The sequence below is a fragment of the Halichoerus grypus genome, chromosome 4 (genome assembly GCF_964656455.1).
Source record: "Halichoerus grypus chromosome 4, mHalGry1.hap1.1, whole genome shotgun sequence".
Taxonomy (NCBI): Eukaryota; Metazoa; Chordata; class Mammalia; order Carnivora; family Phocidae; genus Halichoerus; species Halichoerus grypus.
Genome location: NC_135715.1, coordinates 27,234,149 through 27,258,678, shown reverse-complemented (window position 1 = coordinate 27,258,678; position 24,530 = coordinate 27,234,149). Strand labels below are relative to the sequence as shown.

The following is a 24,530-nucleotide window of genomic DNA, read 5'->3' as shown; positions in this document are numbered from 1 at the left end:
AAGAGTCTGGATCCAATATACCAGGATTTGAGCTCTAGATCTAAATACAAAGCTTATATGTGAGCTTGAGCAAGGTACTTAATTTCCCTGATCTTCAGAGTTGTTCATATCTGTAAAACGAGAATAATTGGGGGCACCTGGGTGGCTCAGGTTGTTAAGCATCTGCCTTCAGCTCGGGTCATGATCCCAGGGTCCTGGGATGGAGCCCCTCATTGGGCTCCCTGCTCAGCAGGGAGCCTGCTTCTCCTTCTCCCTCCACTGTTCCCCCTGCTTGTGCTCTCTCACTCTCTCTGTCAAATAAAATAAAATAAAATAAAATAAAATAAAATAAAATAAATAAAGTTCTTTACATGAAAATATTGTAAGGGTTTTATGAATTCATATATGCAGAGACACAGCACTGGGTCTAGCAAATACGAGGTGATCAGTAAATATGTATTGTTATTAAGATCATATCATTATATCTTGTTAATGATAACAAGATACAATTCTTCATGAAGCTAATTCTTTATGTAGTGCCCTGTAATAATGGTACCTTTTAATTACCTTTTACATTATTCTTGATAAAACATTAGATTCTGTTGTGTTTCTCAGGTTTCTTCAAGATTCTCGGCAAATTGTACTTCAGGTTCTGGTCAGCTATCGTAATACACATTTAGTTAATTTAGGACTTTAGAAGCTAATGGCCCCATTGCAAATCCCTTGACATTTTAAAGCAAGCCAAATAAAGCAAGCAGGAGAGTATTTTACATGAATTCTCCAAATAGGGAGGGTTATCAAGTTCATTTACATGTTTACCAAGGCTGCCAGCCATCCTGACTTGTTTGGTAGAAGCCTGTTTTTATATGAACTGAACTCCGTTTCTGATGGTCTGTTGGCAGTAAAACAGCATGAAATCTCACTCATCATTATTACTTACTCAGTGGACCTGTTTTTCATCAGTAAAGTTTGGCATTTAATCAGAGTTTGGGGTGCATCACTTCTGAACATGTATTTGGTGCTAGAGGCAACAAAAATCATTAAAATTTGGCTCTTGGTATAATGATGAGGTGCATGAATGGGGGTGGAAGTTGTAAAAGCCTATAAAACTGTTAAATTTGGTGTGTGGGAGGAAGAAATTATTTGTAAAACCCATAAACTTCTTTAGCCAAAATATCTATTACATGCTAAATGGCACTAATGAGCTGTTCTAAAAGTCTGGGTCACTAAAACATATATATGCATCTCTTTCTGTGCAAGTGAACATTACAAAAAGGAACTTCAGGTTTTCCTTACTATTTCTGTAGGAAAAACCAAACAACCTTAGTACTACACATTTAAGACCCAGGCCACATTAAAAAAAGAAAAAAAGGTATTAGTTTTAGAAACTGGCCTTAAAAGTGAAAATTTCACATAAGGTTTTGGATTGAAATTTTCTAAGCCATTTCCTTATTTTTAACAATATGATAAATTTAAAAAATGAATTCCTAAAGGGCCAATGTTTTTAAATATTAATACTAAGAGACACTTACGCATACCAGTAATCTTAAGTAAAGCATACCACTAAACACTATGACAGTTTACAGAAATTGATAAAAAGAAAAAACAGCATTATATGTACATCTATACCTATATTTCTATCTCTATACCTCAAATTTATACTTATACATATCTGTATCATCTATATCTATATCATATTCATATTTATATCTATTTACATCTACACCCATGTCATATCTCTGCATCAATATTTATATATCCATATCTATCTATATGAAAAGAAGCAAGTAATGAAAACCAGCTTATTATTAGCTACACACATCATATAAGTGAATATGAAATAACCAGATACAAAGAAATGAAATTAAAATTACCTCGTCACCACAAAGCCACCATTCTAATTATTCACTTTAGTGTGTTGCTTCAAACAGCATTTACCCAAATTGGTGATGTTAGTAAAGGGGTATGGTTTGAAATAAGGATTGGTGATATGAGATTATAGGGGGCTTGACTTAGATCAGACTCAATATTTTCTTTAGGAAAGTTAAATCCACCCATCCAATTCCATTAGTAAATTAGTACTAGACCATCATAAATCACATGGCTACTGTCACACACAGCTATTTATGTCAAGTGAATAAGGACAACTCTGGCTCTGTTCCAGTAAACTACCAGTAAACTGATTCCAGATCTCAAGGTGGAAGGCTGGGAGTCAATCAATCTTTATTAGGCAAAGAGTCTGAACAGAAATAATGATAGCAAACCAATCCATTAATTAACAGAGGGCAATGAAAATTTAATTAAAATTTCATTTAACATCTCTATTAAGATTGGGAATGATGACAAATAAGGAGATGAAAGACATTTTCAATAAATAGTTTGGCTTTTACTAAATTCTGGTGTGAAAAAGCCTTCTACCAATTGATATCTGACTGCGAAGTTGCTAAGAGAGAAGATTGAAAACCATACAAATCCATTTTGAAAATCTGTTCCCTAAATCTTTAAAAACAGCCTCAGATGTTGGCATCTGCTTTACTTTATCCTTGACCTAATGAACTAACCTAGTAAGGTAATAGTCAGGACTAAAACTCATATTCTGGACTTTGCCCTAAAAAATTCATCTATTTGACCCTAATGTGTTCAGTAACTACTAAGTGCCAATTACTCTGGCTGCCAGGTGCTGGGGCTGCTGTGATGCCCAAGACAGACACATTCCCTGTTCTTTCTGAGCTTGTAGGCCACATTTGGATAAACAAAACCAATTCTAGTGTAGTGTTGTTTATATGGTGATATGAAAGTCCAAGTTAGGGGATCATGCAAGATTTCTGGCAGTAAAAACCTCTTGGTTGAAACCTGAAGGATTAGTTGGAATTAGTTGCAAGAACAATGGAGGATAAATATTTCATCAGGGGTAATGTCGACTTGGAAGGTGTGTGATAATTCCAAAGAACTGGACAAAGGTCTATAAAGTTGGGGTGGAATTATTAGGGAGAAAGTGACAAAGGAAAGTTGGGCTCTGATTATAAACCCATTGTTAAGATCAGGTCAAGGAATTTGAAATTTTTCAAAGGGTTAAGTGATGTTTTTGAAACACTAACCTATTGAGAAAAAAGTTCTAAAAAGATTATACTGTAATGTGGAAGATAGATTGGAAAGAAACAGTGCATATTTAGGAAACTGGGCAAAAATAAGGGTTTAGGCAAAAGAGAGTAGTAGTCTGGATTGGGGAAGTAATAGTAGCAGCAAAGATAAGTGGATGTGTGGGTGTGTGTGGCATGGTTAATGATATATAGAGGTCCCCAGATTGGGCATTGGGGCAGAAGCTGGTGCTATTTCCTGGTTTGGGGATTACAATAGGAGAATAGACTATTGGGGGAAGATAATAGGTACATATTTATACAAATTGATTTTGAGATGCCTGTGGAATACATAGGCTGTATTCCAGTTAAAGGTAGAAGTCTGGAGTTCAGGAGAAAATTTGAGGTTGTAGATATAGATTTTTGAGTTATCAGTGTACAGATGATTATCAAAAGCTTACAAGTAGCCTAATGGGTATTTACCCAAAGAAAACAAAATCACTAATTAGAAAAGATACATGCACCCCGATGTTTATTGCAGCATTATTTGCAATAGCCAAGATACGAAAGCAATCTCAGTGTCTATGAATAGATGAATGGATAAAGAAGATGTACACACACACACACACACACACACAGGATTATGCATCCATAAAAAGACTGAGATCTTACCATTTGGGACAACATGGTGGACCTAGAGGGTATGATGTTAAGTGAAATAAGCCACCCTGATCTTTTATCATATTCCTCTCGCATGTGGATGATGGGAAGATTCACAAAAGGGACAAATATATAATGCTTTAAGTTATTTAGAAGAAAAACTGAGAGAATACTAATACAAAAAGATATTAAAAGACAAGGACCTGGGCTTTGATCAAACTGAGAGTTCTGTTCCTTCAAAATAGTGGCATATGCATGAAGGGTCAATTAATTCTATGTCTCTGCTAAAGACACAACTAGAAATGTTCCAGAATTGGTAATTGGTCTTTAATTGGACTTATGACCCCTAATAAACTAAAGATAATATTTTTAGGGTTTGCTTCAGTTTGATTTACAGTTTCCATAAGAGCAGTTGAAAAAGTCATCTGCAGGGGCGCCTGGGTGGCTCAGTTGTTAAGCGTCTGCCTTCGGCTCAGGTCATGGTCCCAGGGTCCTGGGATCAAGCCCCACATCGGGCTCCCTGCTCAGTGGGAAGCCTGCTTCTCCCTCTCCCACTCCCCCTGCTTGTGTTCCCTCTCTCACTGTGTCTCTCTTTGTCAAAAAAATAAAATCTTAAAAAAAACAGTCATCTGTATGATTTCCCAAAAGATCCATTTCCTAAAGGATTCTCTCTCTTCTTTCTCTTTCTTTCTTTCTCTCTTTCTTTCTTTCTTTCTTTCTTTCTTTCTTTCTTTCTTTCTCTCTCTCTTCTTTCTTTCTTTCTTTGTTTCTTTCTTTCTTTGTTTCTTTGTTTCTTTCTTTCTTCTTTCTCTTTCTCTTTTCTTTCTTTCTTTCCTAACATTTAAAAGACAATATTGCATGTTTCGTTATAGATTTAAATGTTTCCAAATACCTGCGTTGTTTTTCAATTCTAGAACATTATTTCCCCATTTGCAATAGCTTGCCAGTTTATAGAAAATTTACTACTCTGTGATTTTTGAGAAGCTTACCTTTCATTTTTAGGAAATAAATCTATAAACACTTAGTAAGCTAACCTTTGCGGTGACATTAGGACATAGGTCATATAAATAATCAGAGTCCTGCCTTTGCAGTGAATGCATTAGGAAGAGAATGTCATTTATATGTTTTACTTTAAAGAAGTTATGATAGGAATTGCTTTTATGTAGACAGTAGCAAATGTTCCCAGAGAAAGATTTTGCTACACTGAGACCTTCGGCAATCAGTTCTGAGAGAATTAGTTTTACTAACAGGAAAGATTTCTCCTGCTAATCAAGCTAGGATGAAAACAGTGAACAGGGCTTGGCCTATATTGGAGTGAAGTTCTTTTGAACACCTCCATTACAATCCTCTTGTATAATCTCTGTTCATTCTGTTTTTGTAAGGTAACATTTCTTATCTCTAAATGGAGTAGTCCCTTCCTCTTTTTTTACTTTTCTTTTAGTAGAAAAAATAAACTTCTCATCAGTTCTGGGAAAGGAAAAGATAAAACTTGCAGGGAAATGGTAAAGCATACAATATTGTGTCATTCTCAGGACAAAAAATATTGCCTTGACAAGTCACTTGATTAGCCATTCATTGGCCCTTGACTCAGCAGAGGTCACTGGACATTGGCTAGGACCTCCTCCAAAAGCCTACGCATGCTAGCTCCTCATTTGGATTGTCATGTGGGACAACTGGTAACTCCTAAATTCCCATCTCAGAGATTCTAATGAATTGAAATAAAAAATGAAAAGTACCCTATTAATCAACATAAGCATTCATGGGTAAGTGAGGGAAATTTCTAAAGAAATAAATTCAACTCCATTGCATAAACATCCCTAATTTGTTTTGCTTTTTTTTACTTAAATTTAAAGGATTTTTTTTTCTTGATATATGTTCTATTCAGTTGTTTTGCAGTATTTGGTTTTGTTTGGAATTGCTGTGTAATAAATTTAAGCATCACGGAAGAAATTAAAGACAACCTGTGAGAAATGTAACATACAAAAAGTTACCCACTGCTGATTTTATATTTGCACAGGGCTATAAATATTTTAGGTAAAAACAGGATATTTCCTTATAGAATATGGATTTTTTTTTACAGCAGGCATTCAACATTTTCTAGGCAATGTTCATTCTATTGCTTACTTACTTGTGGTGATAAAAGCTTTTGAAGAAAAATAGGAAAATAAAGTGAAAACAAAGAAAAGTATCTAATCAAAGGGATATGGCAGAAATGGTTTTATACTTAGTTCACCCACACAGGTAGAAAAAATATCTAATAATCAGGCAACTAAGTGAAATGAAGAAATAATTGCATATTGTGCTAGCACTATGGGATAAAGAAAAGGGATGATTGATGAAGACCTCCAAAGTGAAACCAACCATTGCAAGGATGAAGGGAAAGCAGTGGGTCTATATGGAAAGAATTTGAAGGTGGATTAATAAATTACAGTATGTGCTTTGCTTAGATGCCTGAGGTGTGTCTTCAAGAAGGTAGAGGAAAGGGTGGATTTTTAAGGGAAGGGGCTTGACGTTCTATTGATGGGAAAAAAGCATGGCAAGTGTTGTGGCACAGAGAAAAAAAATGTGTCTTCCTGGAAGGGCAAGTCCTTTCTCAGTGAAACTTTAGGGAATGTTTCAAATATATATATATACGTGGTTCTGGTGGAATGCTGTAATTCTGAAAACATCAGTTCCTTAACCTTAGTTTTTAAAGAACGGGGGACAGATATCTTCATTGACATTCCTCCTCCTCAACACACAACTGTATCTGAGTCCTGTCTATTTTATCCTGGATAAGATCCCTCAAATCTATCATCATCCCAACTCCAGTGTCCTACTCCTTCCTGGAAATACTTAAATATTTTTAATCTTTATGAAAAAATTCCTTTCTTCTAATTATATTCTAAAAATAGATTTTGCTTTGTAAAATCTAGGCATCCACAAACTATAGAAAACTGAGCTCCTGTAAAAAGTTCAATTTTCTATAATAAGAGTGTCAAAATTCTGTTTTTTATAGATGGAAGAAAAAAGTCATAATTCCTGCCAAAAAGAAGTGAGGCTAAAATGTGCATTTTAGCTCTGTGATATAATTAAATTAGGATTTCAAGTTTGGTTTATTAAGTCATCAGATTTTGACTTATAACTTGAATGAGAAGTCATGAAACTTCTCACTTTGATGTACTTGAATACATTATATAAGAACATTATTCATAATCTAAGTTGAATTTATTCATAGAAATATGGAATAGTTGGGCCTACCAGGTCCATCGGGGTAGCTCAACCACTGCTTCCCCTTGAGCATAATTTTGATTTTCCTTATCAAATACAACACCCTTTTCTGGAAAAACTCAAATTCACTGATGTCTTTCTGAAAGCATGGTCCCCAGAGTAGACAAATATTTCAACAATGATCTAAGCAGAGTAGAGAGAGATTCTTAGCTTCCTCATTTTAGATGTCATATTCAATTGATAAGGCTCAAGATTATATTAGCCTTTGCAGAAACAACTATTTTATTCAGTTAGAACAACATACTTAAGTCTTTATCAAATCTACTTACATTACCTCAGGGAGGGGAAACAAATTGGATTCCTCTTAAAGTCAGTTCAGTTCCAAATACAATGAAATCCTTTGAATCTGTTAAAGATTTGTTATAATTATATGCAATTATATGATATGCAAGGAAACAATCAGGGGAGAAGGTAGGCTTGTAAGCTATTTTCAGGATTAAAAAATATATAAGGAACATTTGGTGTTAATTGAGAATGAGGATGGAAAAAACTAAAATGTCAAATCAAGTGTTGTCACTTTTAGCTGGAATCATATCAACTCGGTGTCACACTGCTCATTTTATGCTGTTCTGAGGTCATATGTGTATACATACATATATGTATCTGCAATATATATTCTCTTAACAAACATGGGAAATAAAATGAATTATTCTTGCATTTATTCAAATTATAGCGAATTTACTTTCTTGCATTTATGTAAGAATAATTCCTTTATTTTCCCATGTTTATTAAGCAAATATATCTGCTGCATAAATGGTATCTTCAAAACACAGAAATCTGAATATATCTAAGAGCATGTAGTAAATCTCCTTGTTGCAACCTGGTTTTAATATTTCAAAAGATGCTCCTCATCCACTGTGGCTGGCAGAATGTGGGCTGGAAGAACCATCTATACGGCTTCCTGCATTTGTGGCTATTTCCTTATGAGTGTGGTCAAGGTTGCCTTTGAGATTCTCATACAGATAAAACCTCTTCTACATGTACTATCTGTTAACAGCCTCTCGAAAGCTCTCTTCTCCGGTTTTTCACGTTTATGCACAAATATTATGATTAGTCCTATGACAGAAAAGCAATTTTCTTTCTGTTGCCTCCAAAAATTATTTGCTATTCTCACCCCGCCCCCCGCCCCCCCCAGTTTAGTCAGAAAGACCACCCAATTCCATCATACCTAATTTAAATTTCAGGTAAAGCAAATGGAGACAATTCTGTGAGTTTTCAATTCGGAGGCTTGCTTTGCCTCTCCTGGCACTTCAGAATTCTCGTCCAGCTTTAGCGTCTCTTTGTTTCAGGATGTGTGTTCAGCAATTCCAGCCACCAGAGAGTTTCCTTGCTCAGGGCTCCTGCCTCCTGTGGTTAGGAGCCATAACATCTGCAATTCTTTTCTTCTATTGATTTGAGATGCAATCATCATTATTCTCTTTCTTTTTGGTATAAGCATATGCTTAAAAACATGGCCCAGTTATTATTCATTTTGTGTACATGTTATTATTCATACAGAAACCATTTATTGCCATTGGGAATAGCATGGATATTTGAAAGTAATTTTTTAATGTTATCATTAATTACCTACACCCCCATTTCTGCTATTATATCATTTCAAAAAATCCTATACATGGGCTTCTTATTGCATATGTGTGTATATCTTTAGGGAACACCAAGCAATCGGTATACTATTAAAATCATTAAGAGAGAACTAAAGGAAATCTCATCTTAACAAGTTGGAGTTCTTTTCTAACGAAAAAAAGAAAAAAAATCATGTTTTATAAGAGAAAATCATCTCAAAAGTTTTCATCCGTTGACTTACATATGACTTCAAGCTACCCCTCTGACAGCACAGTGGCAGAATTTCATCTTGGCTCGGAAGGAAGCACACGCAATGTTCGTACCCATTTCACGTTGTGGCAGGTGAAGGGAAAAGTTAATGACAGGAACGGAGGGCAGGCACACAAAGTGGTAACTGCAGGTGGAGTCCTTAGGGTACCATCAGATCTTAACACTCTCCACCCCCAATGGCAGAACTCAACTGAATCAATTGACTGAAAAATGAACCCTATCTTTTGAGGTTTCACACTAGAGCCAACTAACATAAAACGCATTTATTAAACAAAGGTTTTGGGATTATATTGTGAGACTTTTGAGTCATCTTCAAATCCTGAATTCTATTTGAAATATCTACAAGGTTGTGAGGCACCTGGTATTTACAATAACCTGTGTGATAACACAGCACACGCACGTGGTCAGTGTTAGGATTCTAGGCTGTTCCTAAGAGAGCAAAGAGTGCAAACTGAAAATACCTGTGTTGTTGTATGCAATAATAGTTTTTTTTTCATATAAAAAAAGAAAATCAGTTTGTAAGTTCTGGATGGATTGAGTTGATCAGTGTACACCCAGATTTCACTACCACTTCTGATTCTAATTCCTCTGAATGCTTTGGTTTTAATTAAGTTGCTGAAGGAACAGGCTTTATAATTTTCATCCGTGTTTTTTATTCCATTTACTTATTGTCTCAGAAATGTTGTTTATTTTTTATTATAGGACATATGTGATGTCTCTGTGTCTGAGACGCACGTTGTGGTGTGGTTAGAGTCTGGGCCCATCCATCCATCCTTGCTGTAACTATGTTAAATATATGCTAAAGATATATGGGAACTTTGTGGCTGTTTTAAAGCAAGTTCAGAAATGCATAATATATACAAGTACTACATTTTGTTTCTTCTTTCCTCTTTGTTCCTTTTGGAGAGTTACTGTAATGTTTGGTTCTTTGGAGACATTTCTCTTTCCTGTCCTTTGATACTCAAACGATTTTATATAAATTTAGAGACAATCCCATTGGCTGTCTTTATTTCATTTCTTTGGACTCGATTTTCTCTTGATTATAAATTTGTCACTGGGGAATCCTTTTCTTCCTCTAGGCCAAACAGCTGTTTTTTATTTTATCTTTCTTCTTCTACTTTTTTTTCTCTCCACTAAGGAGGTCAAGTTCCTTTGGGGGAAAAACTTCAGCTCATTATGTTCTTTCTTTTACATCAACATGTACAACAACAAAATACAAATTGCTTTTGGATTCAGAGTTGCTATAGTAGATTTAGTATTATTCATTTAAATATCTTAGCATTTCCAAATGGTAGGACTACTTCCAACCCTCAGATAATGCCCAGTTAGCAGCTTATTATAGCTAATCTACTTTCATCTGTAGATATGGAAAATGCATGCTAGGCATGTATTAGTGGGTTGCTGGAAAGAGTGACATCTGGTTAGCTTTTATTCCTATTTTGCCATGCTTTTACATTCCATTTGTGAATACCTAGGACTGGTTAACACAAATCATTAATGAAAAGCCTATTTCAGATACTGTCAGTGGTTTTGGCATTACCTATTCCATCTAGATCATATCCAATATCATTGAATTAATGACTCATTGCATCTCTGGTCTTGAGAACCAATGGGCTCTCTTAGTATGACATTTTGTACTCAGAATAGTGATTGCCAATGTGGGTGCTGTTTAAGTGCAGAGAATTATTAGCAAAATTAGTAAAATAAATGTTAGTTTACATTAAATTTGACACAAGGATAATATAAAAATAGTATTAGAAATTCATAGGAGTTTGCCATATCTTTTTGAAAGTCAGGATGAGGCCTAAGTGATCTTATGTCCCTTCTCTTTGTGAAAGGAAATAAGACAAATATAATACTCATAATAAAGCAATCTGTTTGCTCTTTCTTCCCTCCCTCCCAAGGATTTGATATATAGAGTAATTTAATTAACTGAGCCATGTATTACAGAAACACAAATAGTTCAGTTGTACGGTGGGTGGAAAAGCACAGTTTAATTTCCTGTAGCTTTATAATCATTCCTCCATATTTGAATATGGGCAGAGAAACCCTGAGTGTGTGCTTGCTATAGAAAAAAACAAAACAAAACAAAAAAAACCTTGCTTTTTTCTATCTACTTTTTTCCTTTTCTAAAGTTTTAGAGATCTAGGTATTTACTACTTTTAACATTTGTAATTCAAGAATTATGACAAAAGGTGGGAACATGAGGACATGTGTGGTTTATCAGCTCCTCTCTGAAATACAGAACAAAGGACAACTTGCATTTATGATTAAAATCATAAAAGTCACCAAACTGACAGTCATTTTGAGAATTTTAGCCAGACACAGAGTCTATAAGATCAGGCTAGGGAAAGGCACTTGAGGCCAACATGCTAATTAGATGCCATCACTCAGGTGACACTAACAGCTGGAGCCATCTCAGCAGTGGTGCTCATCCCTTAGAAGGGATGGTTTATCAATGTGGCAAGTGGCAGCCCTGTAACTCAGGCTGAGTTTTGGTGGCAGAAGCTATCACAAGAGATGGCCTAGCTGTCAGAGAGAAGCAGTCAAGAGTGTCGCTCCTGTGAACTCCTTTCACAAGGTAAATTCCATCTGAGAGGAGACAATGCTATTCCTACACCAGAAAAAATGGTGATGCAGAGTGAAGCAGAGCCTAGAAGCTGGCATAGTACTTCATAAGTTGAACAAACAAATGCACACATGAAAACAAAAGAGAAATGAGGCCACGAAGACATGTAATTCTCCATCTGGAATTACTCATATTTCCAGCACCTTCTCTTCTCTCAAAAAAATTAAAAAAAAATAAGTTAAAGTTCATATCTGCAGAACAAAAGAGTTCACCAGGAACCAAGAAAAGAAAATTAATAAAAATAGATAAAACAAAGATTTATCTTTGTGGGGGGTTTGTAGAAGCTTATTAGTTATCTCTCTGCCTACCCTTGATTTCTTGTTAATTGAAATAGATGCAAGAACCAGTTGGATAGTCAAATGTAGCATCACGTTATGTCTTGTTTGGAGGACACTGGGTGTTTTTTTAACTTCTTAAAATGAATTTACCAGTCAGTTATAGATAGATAGCAGGAGACAGCAGATCTTTCCGCAAAGGGGCAGGTTACTAAACATGGAAAAAGAAAGAACAAATTTTACTTTTATGAGCAGGTACCTACAAGAGAGGAAAAGCAGCGGGTACATGGCCAAATGTGAGCAATGATCTTCGTATATTACCACCCCGTAGGGGAAACAAAGGATGCTAGCTAAGCTCCCATCAGGTTTTGTAGCCTTCTTTTCATGAGGGGGAGTGGGGAGGGGCAGAGACTATATCCAAATGCTTCACTGAGATGACAAAAGTGTTGGTTAATGTTCTCATTTTATGAAACCATGCAGCAATATGATGACTGGAGCTTATATACTTCCCTGCAACATCCTGGAGTAAGTTTTGAACTTCAAGTAATTGAGTACAATAAATAACAGGTTACTAATAAAGAAAGCAAAAATAAGGCTCTCTTCAGATATTGCAGAATCAGGTACCAGAGGGCAATGAGAAATTCAAAGGATAAAAGAAAACTTAACTGTGATTCAAGAATATGTGTTGATCTAAATAATAGTCCATGTCCGAAAGCAACAAAGAAGATATTTTTAAACAGGCAAAGGCTCAGCACACCATGTAGTTCTGGTAAGAGAAAGAAGTTGTTTTTATGTAAGTTTCTGCCTGAAATTACCAAAATGATCAAAAACAATGAAAATTAACCTTAACTATAATAAACTAAGGAATAGCCACATTATCGAGCCATGGAATATCTTTCAGAAACAGTGACAACCTGAGCCTAAATGAAATCGATGTCAAGAACTAATGCATATCTCTCCAGAAATGACTCAGATGGCAAATTTCTTTAAACATAAGTAAGAAGACCCTACAGGGTCCTAATTAAGAATTCTTTAACTAGGTACAAATCATGCACATATAAAGGAAATGGAAACATAATTATGCAACAACTTGTAATTATAGTATATTTTTAGATCTTTCTGAAAAAATTACTTGGATACAAAGCCCAATAACTGAAATATTAATTCAAAGGAAAAAGAACTTGTGAATGAAACATCTTTATATAAAGACTGGTAGTAAGCATTATAACCAACAGGGAATGCATCTTCTTTGCAAAGTGCTCTTACAACATTTGCAAAAGCAATGAACTTATACTAGGCCAAAATAAAAGCATAAGTATATTTAAAATATGAAATAATGAAAATCAAATAAATTGAGTATAATATAATAAAATACAAGTGAAATTAGAAACAAACAAAAATATCTAACCATTTGGACATATTGAAATGTTTTCTATTTTCTATTTCCTCTTGGCTCCAAAAGACAAAAAAAAAATCCGGAAAACAAGAAACATGATAATATGCTACATATAAAAATGTGTCCCATAGATTCAGCTCTACAGAGATAAAATTTAGAGCAGTAACCTCATAACACTGAACTACAAAGAACGGAATTGAATTAATTAAGGACAAGAGGCTGGAGATGAAAAAAAGCACAAGAAAAATACAGTTTAAAATGCTCTGAATGAATAAGTTCTGAGGATTCAATGTAAAATACTGTGACTACAGTTAACACTGTATTGTAGAACTGAAATCTGCTGAGAGTAGAACTTAAATCTTCTCACCAAACAAAACAAAATAAAACAAAACACAAGAACATATGTGGTGATAGATGTGTTAATTAAAAAGACTGGGGGGGATCTGTTCACAATGTGTACGTATATCAAATCACTATGATGTCCACTTTAAATATCTTAATTTTATATGTCAATTATACCTCAATAAAGCTGATTATTTTTTTTAAAAAAAGCACTAAAAATTACTGTAATAGAAATACGTTTAGGCTGGGGTACAAGCAGAGATGGCGAGAACAGAGAGAGTCCAGATATGAAAGGTTTATATGCTTGGAAAGTGAGTACTTCTGCATCCTAAATAGTAAAGGAAGGCTGGGAATGGCTGGGAACCATAGGCTGAACAGATCTGTCCCTGGAATGAAATCAAATTAGTTCTATGGCAAAGAGTAGATTAAGGATGATATCTTCTGACCCACATCATTTTTTTCAAATGGTTTCAAGGAAGCCATAATTAAATTAAGACGGAAGTACAGCATCTAGAAAAGAACTCTGTATGCAATAATTAGTACATAGAACTGACTAGAAAGCAAAAGAACAGAAGCCTCATTGGCACTTGATGGAAAGGTATGAACCTAGGCAAAATAAAAACAATCTTCCACTGTTTAAGCCTTAAAATAATCTTTGGGTCTCCCAAATGTCTGTTCAGGAAGATTTCACAATTGCCAAAGACTAGCAATTGCTCTGTTTCTCTCTTAAGTTTTTCCAAATGGTGTTTCTTTTCTTTTCTCCCCCACCCCCGCCCCCAGAGTTATCTATCTGTGAAGCAAGAAATAAATGGTCCTTTCAGTAGATAGGTCACTAGACCCACAAGGAACCTCATTCCAGATCTGACGGAGAGAACTGCCACTCATTTAGGGATCCTAGACTTTGAGGTGGGCACTTTCGGTGTTTCCCTGGCGGAGAGGGTGGGCATGCCCTGTGTGGAAAGAAAGGTACAATTTGGAGCTCCAAAGGGAGGCTGTGGCGCTGCAGCTTGGTTGTTCGCCAACAGTTGCCTTTCATCCGGTGCGTGTAGCTCAGCTCTCCTTCCCAGACTCCCTGGCAATCACAGGTGGCTATCTGAATGAGTTCCTGCACAGGGAATGTGCACAGAAGGACTGACATGGGACATCTCATACAGATGTTACTCCCAAGGCTTTTTTTGCCTTACCCTGGATTAAAAATGGCAGAGTCACAAGCTGGAAGGAGCATGGATACTTGGATCACAAATGAGAGAAGAGCCATCACTGCTCAAAAACACTTGGTTTGTACTGAAACAAAATAAGTTTGTTTATATTTGAAGCATTGTGTCTGGAGGTTGCTTCTTGCAGAAACCAGTGTTTGCTTGTCAATATATGGTACATAACTTTTATTCTTTCCACTATTATTAGAATTTATACATTTTTTCCCTTTTTCCCCCTATATAAGTAACTTATTCTGTACTGTCCTTGGTCCAAATATCTGATTATTTTCTTAGGGGTTCTAGACAGGAATGTGCTGCATAAAAAATATAGAATCTTTTAAAAGATTTGATAAGTATTGCCAAAATTCTCTCTAGAAAGATTGTGCCAATTTTATAATTCCACCAGAAATGAAGAAGAGGTCAAAATTTTCTGTATTAATATTCTATGTTTCTACTGATTTGTGATGAAAAGCCATATATATAATATTTTTTTCTAATACAATACATAGTCTGCTTCAGGGCAACAAATTCTGATTTCTGCATACTCTAGACACAGATGCCATTGTTTACTTTGAAGTCTCAGTGTGTCTTAATAATTAGTGATATGAACTCTCACCTTTTTTTAAGTGCTTGTCTGTTTCTACCCACATGTTTTTCAATGACCTTTAGAAACACTTTGTTAAGATCCTTCAAAAGTTCCATAGGTAATATTATATGAGATATATTCATCTAATAAATATTTTTAGGAAATTTAATGTTATTTACAATACTTAGCATTTCTAACCAGAAAGACATTTTTATGTTTGCTTTGTTAATCTACCTCAATAAAAATTTGTACTTTTTTTCATGTACTCATGTAGACTTGCTATTTAAATTTAAGCCAAACTATTTTATTATTTATATTGCAAATATGAGTGGAATGTATGAAAGTTTACAGGGAAACCATGTGTTTTAAAAATCAGTTTTACTTGGAATCATTTTCTGTATAAAAGATTTTTTTTTCATAAGTTAATGGGAACTAACAATGACTAAAAACAGGAAAGGTCCATCTGTTCTATTTTTAGGCTGATTAATACAGCTACATAGTTTAAAATTAATAGTTCACTATAGGAATGAATAGTTTCATCACATTTTTACTAGTCAAACAACTTCTGAGTACTATAGCTATACGATGCTACGTTTTATGGCAAGTTTTGGAAAGGCAAACTTGTTTAACAAAAGAAAATACAGATCGTGAAGATTCTGGAAATTATGCCAAATATGAAATCATTGCAAAAATTGGGAACGTTTAGTCCCAAGAAGGGAAGGCTTGATAATAGATGTCACAAAAAGTTACCCTATCAAATGAATAGATTTGTCAGGTCTCTGGTGTGTGTGACAACACTAAGACCAACACGTAAAGGTCCAAAGATAGAAATTTTGATACAAAGTTCAGTGAAAGCTTTTGATCTCTCGAAATGTCCAGAAGTGAGCAGGGCTATTTTTTGAGGTTCTGAATTTCTGCTGGAACTAGGCAGGCCATCTGTCAGGGACGTGGGGAAAGACATTCTTACACGGGGTCAGAGCCTGGGCTCCAGGTCCCTAGGGTCCCGGCCAGCTGTGATTTTGTCATGAGAGTGTCAGGCAGTGAAGGTGGTCCCTACAGTGAGTGGAACATCATTCCAGCCATCTCAGTACGAGGGCCAAAGCTGAGTTTATCCTTCTATCTAGTACTTCTGTGCTGTGAAAGTTCTGCTTGTGAGAATAACTTCCTATTCCCTGCACCTGCAGTTGAACATTCTTGTTATACAATCAAGAGTTTCCTTCTCATATTCAAATGGTTGTTCCAACAACAACACGATTTCCTTTGCCATGATTAAGGTTCTTTTTTTTTCTTCCTAAGAAAAAATCTTACCATATTACTTGTCAATCATTTTAAAATAATCTCTGGCTCCAAATACAGAACATTAAAACAATTTTTGAAATCCAGAATAAAAATCATCAGAATAATAGCTCTTTATAATTCAGGGCATTTATTACATCTAGTCTCTAACACTATAATAGCTTATTTAAAAAGCAATCTTATGGGACCATCTCTTCTATATCTAAACTCATGAATTTAGCTTGATTAACTTTACAAGATTGTCCTCAAATGTAGAAGAATTATCATGGGACATTTGGAATACTGAAATTGGCTCAGGGATGCACCCCTATCACTGGGGTCTGAGGACCCTAACTGGACTAGATAATACCTTAGGGTCTCTTCTAGCTCTATGATTTGGTAATTTTGGCATTTGGTCACTAGCAAAAATGTCACTTCCGCAGGCACTTATCAGTGACGTAAATATTCAGGGTTTTAAATAGGGAGTGATCATCTGCCCAGGGAGAGTACTAGGGGGGCTGGCAACTGCTGTCTTGCTGTGTAGCCAGTTTCCCTCTAAAGTTATAGTCTCCCGACAGAGCTCATCAACCCTGAATGCTGCAAAAAAAGAGATGCATGCAAAGGATTACTGTGCTTTCGTGGTGGAACAGTCCTTAGAAATCATCTGGTTCAATACTCTCCATGCATCCTTTTTCTCCAAGTGACTTGCCCAAGATCACATATCTGCTTAGGGATAGAACTATAATAAACAAACAAAGTAACATTAAGAAAAAATGTGTTGTACAAGGATATTATAAGTGCTATAACATTGTCTTTATGTCCTAATTTCAAGCACAAAAATGAAGATCTGAAGGAAGTGACCTCATAAGACTGGATAGAGCTTTACTGATGGGGAGATGAGCATATTGTTCACCACAAACAAATTCAGTCGTCATATGCTCGCTAAACTCATAATTCATCAAAGCAACAGTATAGTGTGGTTACTTTTTAATTTGTTTTTGAAGAAAAAGAACAAAAAAAAAGCAGAAAAATACTTTTTAGAACTTTCTTGTTTTTATTTCAGGGATTTTTAAAAGTCATTCTTTTAAATCCCTGATAGATCTGGAAAACTTTGGATGATGGTACCTTCTTCTTCGTGTGGTACCTTGTGCGGACAGAATGTCTTGGCTCCCGTAAGAAGGAGGCTGAGAGTCTGATGGTACCCTGACTGCCTGGACTGTAAGTTTCATATTGCTTTCCCTGGGATGTCGCTGTATCCCTTTTTCCAATCTTTGCCCTAGTTTCGGGGACATATCCACCTAGATCTTGTCTTAGTTCACCTTTCCGTTATTTTCATTGCTGTCCTGAGAAAATTGGGGAACACGGAGTAAATCAAAATGCGTGTGTTCAATCATTCAGTGTGATCGGTTTACTTGGTGTGTAGTTTATTCTGGAAGTGCTAAAGGTAGAAGGATAAACAATCTATTGTAATGTACTTTTTTTTTTTTTTTAAAGATTTTATTTATTTAATACAGAGAGAGACAGCGAGAGAGGGAACACAAGCAGGGGGAGTGGGAGAGGGAGAAGCAGGCTTCCTGCTGAGCAGAGCCTGATGCGGGGCTCGATCCCAGGACCCTGAGATCATGACCTGAGCCGAAGGCAGATGCTTAACAACTGAGCCACCCAGGCGCCCCATTTTTTTTTTTTTTTTTGATAAGGAATTCTGAAGGCCTGAATTGTCCTGGGCTGAAAATGAGACAATGGACTGAGATAGTATTTGGAAGGAAATATCAGCAGATACTGATGGTGTTTTATATTCAAGGAGGAGAGTAAGATAAGCATATGAAAAGGTAACTCTGAGGGAGGTATTAAATGCAATCACACATAATGAGGGTAGGGAACCTAACCAAGTTCAGGGGCAGCAGGGAAGGTCAGGGATGAGGAGGAATCAGATTTAGTCACTGGAAGGTCATTGTTAAGAAGTGGGGTCAGATGCTGGATTTTAGGGAGTTGAGGTAGGGACAATGAGGGGAGATGCTTTGTAAAATATTTGGTAATGAAAGGAAAGGAAGTTTTGAGGCAAAAATCTAGGAAAGTGTGTGAAGCCATGAAGGTGGTTTTTTTTGGTTTGTTTTTTGTTTTAATTTAATGAGATTGACTCGAGGATATTTATATGCTAACATAGAAGAGCCACTGGAAAGTGAGATCAGGTGCACAGAAATGTTGGGTCAGCCCATTGATAAAGATTCTGGAGGGGAGAGATTTCAGGTGCAGATGCTTGAATAGCCTGGACACTGCTTCCTCGGTGACAGGGTGAACAAGGTAAGGAAGCAAGAATGCAGGAATGGGCTTATAATCACCTTTGCCCTTTGTGTGATGATGAAAGTGAAGTCATCTGCTGTGACGTCAGAGCGTGTGGGGACGGAGAGCATGAGGGTAAGTGTGAAAGCTTGGAATGGCCACTGAAAGGGCTGGGAGAGGGAGCTTATTCAGAATATACAATCGGATGGCTACATAGTTTTGGAAGCACAGATGAAAACACATAATATAAAGTTTTGTTGGAACAATCTAATGATCTACATAGTTGTGTGGGTATGTCTGTTTTTTTTTATTTTGAGCTCTGCCTAGCATCCTAGGTGCAGATGTTTTGCAGGGGACACTTTGGAAGAAGAGCAGGGTAACAGATCATCAAGAATAGGATGTAAATTGAGTTAAAAAACAGGGAAGGGGGATGTATCAGGAGATATATTTGGCAAGCTAAGAGGGTTAAAAAATCTTAGCACAACAGAAAATTATTGTTGGAGGAGAAAAAGGATGTTGGGGTTTCTGTTTGTTGAGGTGGAAAGCGCTTGCCGGTTGATGAAGGTGGTGGTTGCAGAGTCAAGTGAAGATCAAGTCATCCAGTTGAGGGGCCAATAAACCGTAAAGCTATTCGGTCTCAGAAGAGTCCTCTACATGACTTAGGAGTCTCTCCAAATTATGGCAGGGAAGAAAATGATGAGGAAGACGCCAAATCTTTGAGGTGGTGTGAACCTCAAAGGAAAATTTGATTTTGAAAGGTTTTAATTGTTAAAAAGTGAAAGTAATTACAACATCCATGAAATAGCAAATCCAGGATTATTACGGTCTCCATGCTGAAGTTCTCTTAATGTAACCTCAGGAAAAAAAGTGTAGTCCAAGAAAGGATAAGGAAAAAAATGATGCATAGGTGAAAATGGTGGGTCTATGAGGGTAATGGAAAAAACAGGAAAAGAAAAACATGAACTCCCGGGTTTGTCAGGCTTCAGTTTCAAACTCAGTTATGCCAGCTCCTGAGTGATACAACTTGGAAAAACTAATCAGCTTAAACTAATCAGATTTCTCATCTACAAAATGGAGATAATATAGCAACTACTGTATATGGTAGTAGCGGAAACTAAATATCACATGTAGAGTACTTAAAATAGTACATGGTGCCAAGTGTTTTAAAAAATGCTAGCATTTATTATTATTACTTTATTATTATTAGTTATTATTATTATTGATATCTTTTAGCTCATCGTAATTAAGAAGCCAAACCTACTGGAAGAAATCAGTTCATTATAAAACTAAATTTATATCAGTACTCATAGAAATGTTCCCTTTAATCATCTAAGTAATGGAGTCTTGATACAGAGTCTCTTTCTTTCTATTTTCTGAAATTCAAAGCACTGTTTTTGGGTAAGCTCAACTCTGGCTATAGGACCAGCCTTTGGCTGTATGTGAATCACCAGCATCAGAACTACCAAGACCCAACTTAGCATTTCAGAGTAGAATCTTTCTGTTGGAAAGGGGAAGAAAGGGGAAGATGTCATTTACAGTATCGATTTTAGAGATAGTTCATTCATCTCAAAGAGATCAGGCTCTCTGCTTCCAGCAAATCTTGGAATATTTTCTTCTTTCACTATTGTCTCTTTTACAAAAGAACGAATGTATCTAGGAGAGGAAATAATATTTATAAATAATTTTCAGTTTAAGCATAAAGCATTTCTTGTGATTTAAAAATATATTTGCTAGAAAACAATTGTTGCAAATGTTCATGAAAGTTGAGCCTCAGATTTAGATAAATAAAGAAAAAAGAATGGACTATTCTTGACACTTTCAACAGTTACAAGTATGCATATTGTGGAAAAGTTAATGCTGTTATTTAATTCAATGGTAAGAAACTGATGAAATATTTTTATTCTACATCTGAGCCATGTACTGCATTTACTGCCATGACATGCAGTGCATCTAGAATTAACCTAGCTTGGCATGTCTTATTACCCAGGGGTACATTCTTTGCCTAGGAACATTGCGAGAATCTGCTTAATGTGGGAAGAACTTTTTCTTTTAATAATCAATAATTCACCAGACTTTAAAAATACATATATATATAATTTTGGATGTCCTTCTCATTCTTGGAACATTGAATGTATCCCTATGCTCTCAAATCAATTGCAGCATGTGCCAAAATCATTCTCTTTCTCTCCATCACTGCATTTCTTTACATGTCGGAAAAGGTCATCTGAGAAGCTATAAGAGGAAACTTTAAAGACTTTACATTTTCACTTAGAGTTTTCCATGTACCTCTAGGGGATTCTTTATCTTATAAAGGCAGATGGCCTTATGATGTGAGTGTATTATCCCAGAATAGCTACATTCTCTTCGACCATGTATTCACTTAACAAACACAATAGCACTTAATCAAACACCACCAAATACCACCACTGTGGTAAGCACCGCAGTAGAAAGATGAAAGATGTTTTTGCTCTCAAGGAACTTACTGTCTGGTTGACCTCCAGTTTGGGGAAGCAGGGAGGCACACAGCAAGTTTTATTACAAAAACTGATTAATATTCTTCAAGGAATCATGGCAGATCATCCTCCCACTTCTGACCCCTCATTTTGTAAGATAATTACATGATTTGTAACATTAGGGGTGAAAAATATTTTTTGTGCTATTGCTTTCTTGAATTACATTAGTTATGCATGAATGCATAGTTGTAATAATTCAAATTATACAAAAACAAACCAGCTAAAGAATGAAAGATTTCACCTTCCCCTTTCCTTCCATTTCTCTCCAACTGTCCTTGCCCAGAGGTGAAAAATACTAACATTTTAGGGTGTTATCACTGGGAAGATTTATTTTTAAAGAATAAACACCTTATTATTTGTCTTCCCATCTAGGAACATGGGGGTTTTGCTGCATTTGGATCTTTTTTATTATGTTTTCTAATTTCTTGTTGATAATCCAGGAAAAGTTATTTTTTATTTTTATTTTTTTACCTTAAGCAACATTACCATTTGCTCATATTTTAAAAATATTTCTAAATTGAATCTCTCTTTATTTTAGATGGATATAAACACCATCTACACATAATCACATCTTTATTTTCACTCTTTATTTCTTCTATTCATTTTCTGTCTTTTACTGCACTTTTTGGATCCTGAGAACAATGTTGAGTAGTAGTGATGATATTTCAGTCAAGATCTTTTTGGTTGCAAATAACGTACATTTAATTTGAATAAATTTAGGTATAAAAGAGGAAATTATTAGGAGATTCACACAATTTGCAGCTGGCCTGAAGTCAAGGCAGCTTGGCCTGAAGGACACTCTAAGCCAGAAACAAGCACAGCCAGGACGCAGGCTCTCGCTAGCTCATTTTTAATTTTCTCTCCATTTGGGCCTCATTTTCTATACCTATTGATTGCCCCCTTATTGAGAGGGACCCCGGATACAGAGAGTTTCATGTTTCATGTCTCAGAAAGTCTGCCACTAGTTGGAATTCAATTCCTTTGTTCCACTTAATTAGGGGAAACAAAAATAAAAACAAAATCTAGGAAAGAATGACGATTGGCTTGGCTCAGCTCAGATTTTAACCCTAACAATGAACTGAGAGTGGTGGCCCCTTTATCCCTACCATAGAGTTGTCTTGCTGTGGGGAGCAGCTCCCCATAGAAGGGGGTTTTTTTCCCTAGAGCAAAGGAATAGTGCTAAGCAGACAAACAGAAGATGTCCACAATAGTGGACTTCCTAATCTTATTAGTGCCTTTAATGGGATTGTATTTAAAAAATGTTTATCTATGAAGTGTGATATGTGGTAAATGCTATAGTTTTCTGGTAGATACATTTCAAAAAGTAATGAACTGTTGTTAAATTTTATGTATGTGATGTGTTTTCAGCATTTGTCTAGATGATCTTCTAGATTATATTTTAAAATCTATTCATAACGTTTTAGTATTTAAAGGATTTAAAAAAAAACCCAAATGTCTCTTGCTTCAACTTTTGACTCATTGCTTTTTTTTCCCCTCATTTCTTTTCTCTCCTTCCCACTCTGCATCTGCCATTCATTTTTGTTTTTTGTTTGTTTGTTTTTTACTCCCTATCTCCCTCGAACCTTGACAAATTATAAGATTTGGGAAATCAGATCTTAAAAGAATTGTTCTGATAGTTGTTGGAGTGGGATTTTACCAGTGATCCCAAGCAAGAGGCACGAGCAATCTCCAGTTGTCCCAACCATAAATTCAGCGGCAGGCAGAGATTAGGAAAAGTGCATCCTGGACTAGCCCATAGGGATGTGCGGGGGGGTGGGTGTTGGGGGGCTCTTCTCCCTGCCTTATAAAACTGTTATGCACAAACAATGAATCATGGAACACTACATCAAAAACTAATAATGTAATGTATGGTGATTAACATAACAATAAAAAATTTAAAAAAAACCCTGCAGTCCTGCTTTGGCTCAGGGAGTTATATTTTCTTCAGGTACTGGGAGATACATCATCTGAATAAAGCCTTTAGCTTCTATACGAGTCTTATAAACAACTTCATATACTTATATTGGTGAGAGATGCTCTAGAGATGAGCAGTCCTTGCATTCCTGGGAAAAAATTCTCCTTGGCTACAAGCATTATTCCAATCCACAGCTGGACTGTATTTTAAATTTTATTTATATTTTTATGTCTATATTTATCAATGGGATTGCACTGGAATTTTTTAAAATCCTAACCATTTACATTTTGCCATGAAGATGTTGCCAACTTTGAGAAGCCTTCTGTATTTTTCTATTTTCTAAAAACCTTTTAATGTCATAGAATTTAACTCTACTCTGATGATTTAGAAAGACTTGCAAATAAAGCTGTTGGGGTTTGATGCATTTTAAGGTAGAATCTTTTAAATGTCAATGATTTTCCATTTTTATTGGGTCATTCTACTTATTTCATATTTTCCTCACAACTCAACTTCTTGTTTTTTGAATTTATCAATAGACAGCTACAGGTAGTAATCTCCTATAATTTATGAAGTTTCTTCCGTATCTGTAGTTACGTTGCTTTTCCATTCTGAAAGCTGTTTATTTGTGTTTTCTAACTTTTTTGATGAGGCAAAAACTTGGTCTGTTGCACTAAATTCTTCAAAGAACAAGCTGTTGTTTTTATTTATCCATTATTGGTCTTATTATAGCTTTATTTGATTTGTTTTTTATCTTCATTATTTCATTCCCTTTATGAATTGAGTCCTATTTTTTATTTTCCCTTGATCCTTGAAATGAATGTCTAATTTTTGTCAATCTTTTTTGTTTTAGCCCTATTCAGCAAGTTTTGATATGTAGTGCTTTTCTAAATAATCTCTAATTTTAAAATTGATATTCTTTGTAACTCTATTGTAATACTGAAGTGTGTTTTATGTTTAAGAAGATAAGTTTGGGGCGCCTGGGTGGCTCAGTCGTTAAGCATCTGCCTTCAGCTCAGGTCATGATCCCAGGGTCCTGGGATCGAGCCCCGCATCTGGCTCCCTGCTCAGCGGGAAGCCTGCTTCTCCCTCTCCCACTCCCCCTGCTTATGTTCCCCCTCTCATTGTCTCTCTCTCTGTCAAACAAATAAAATCTTAAAAAAAAAAAAAAAAGAAGATAAGTTTATTTGGATACCCTTTGCTTTTATTTTCCAACAACTCATATTTTGGCCAGATGCTCAAAAAAAAAGTCTAATCTAGTTTAAATAATCTTTCTTCAGCTTTCTAACACTCTATTTGAATTATTG

General features: G+C 35.7%; 2 long non-coding RNA genes across 2 annotated transcripts in view; one reads left to right on the top strand and one right to left on the bottom strand.

The window, feature by feature from the left end:
• The window catches only part of LOC118522978 (uncharacterized), a 176,408-nt gene extending 170,961 nt beyond the window's left edge, over nt 1–5,447 (top strand). The window contains exon 4 of the long non-coding RNA XR_013446911.1: nt 5,249–5,447. This is a non-coding gene — a long non-coding RNA (uncharacterized LOC118522978). The remainder of the gene's footprint in view (nt 1–5,248) is intronic.
• Nucleotides 1–24,530, bottom strand: part of LOC118522981 (uncharacterized) — a 567,305-nt gene that overhangs the window by 11,121 nt on the left and 531,654 nt on the right. The gene's annotated exons all lie outside the window — the stretch shown is intronic.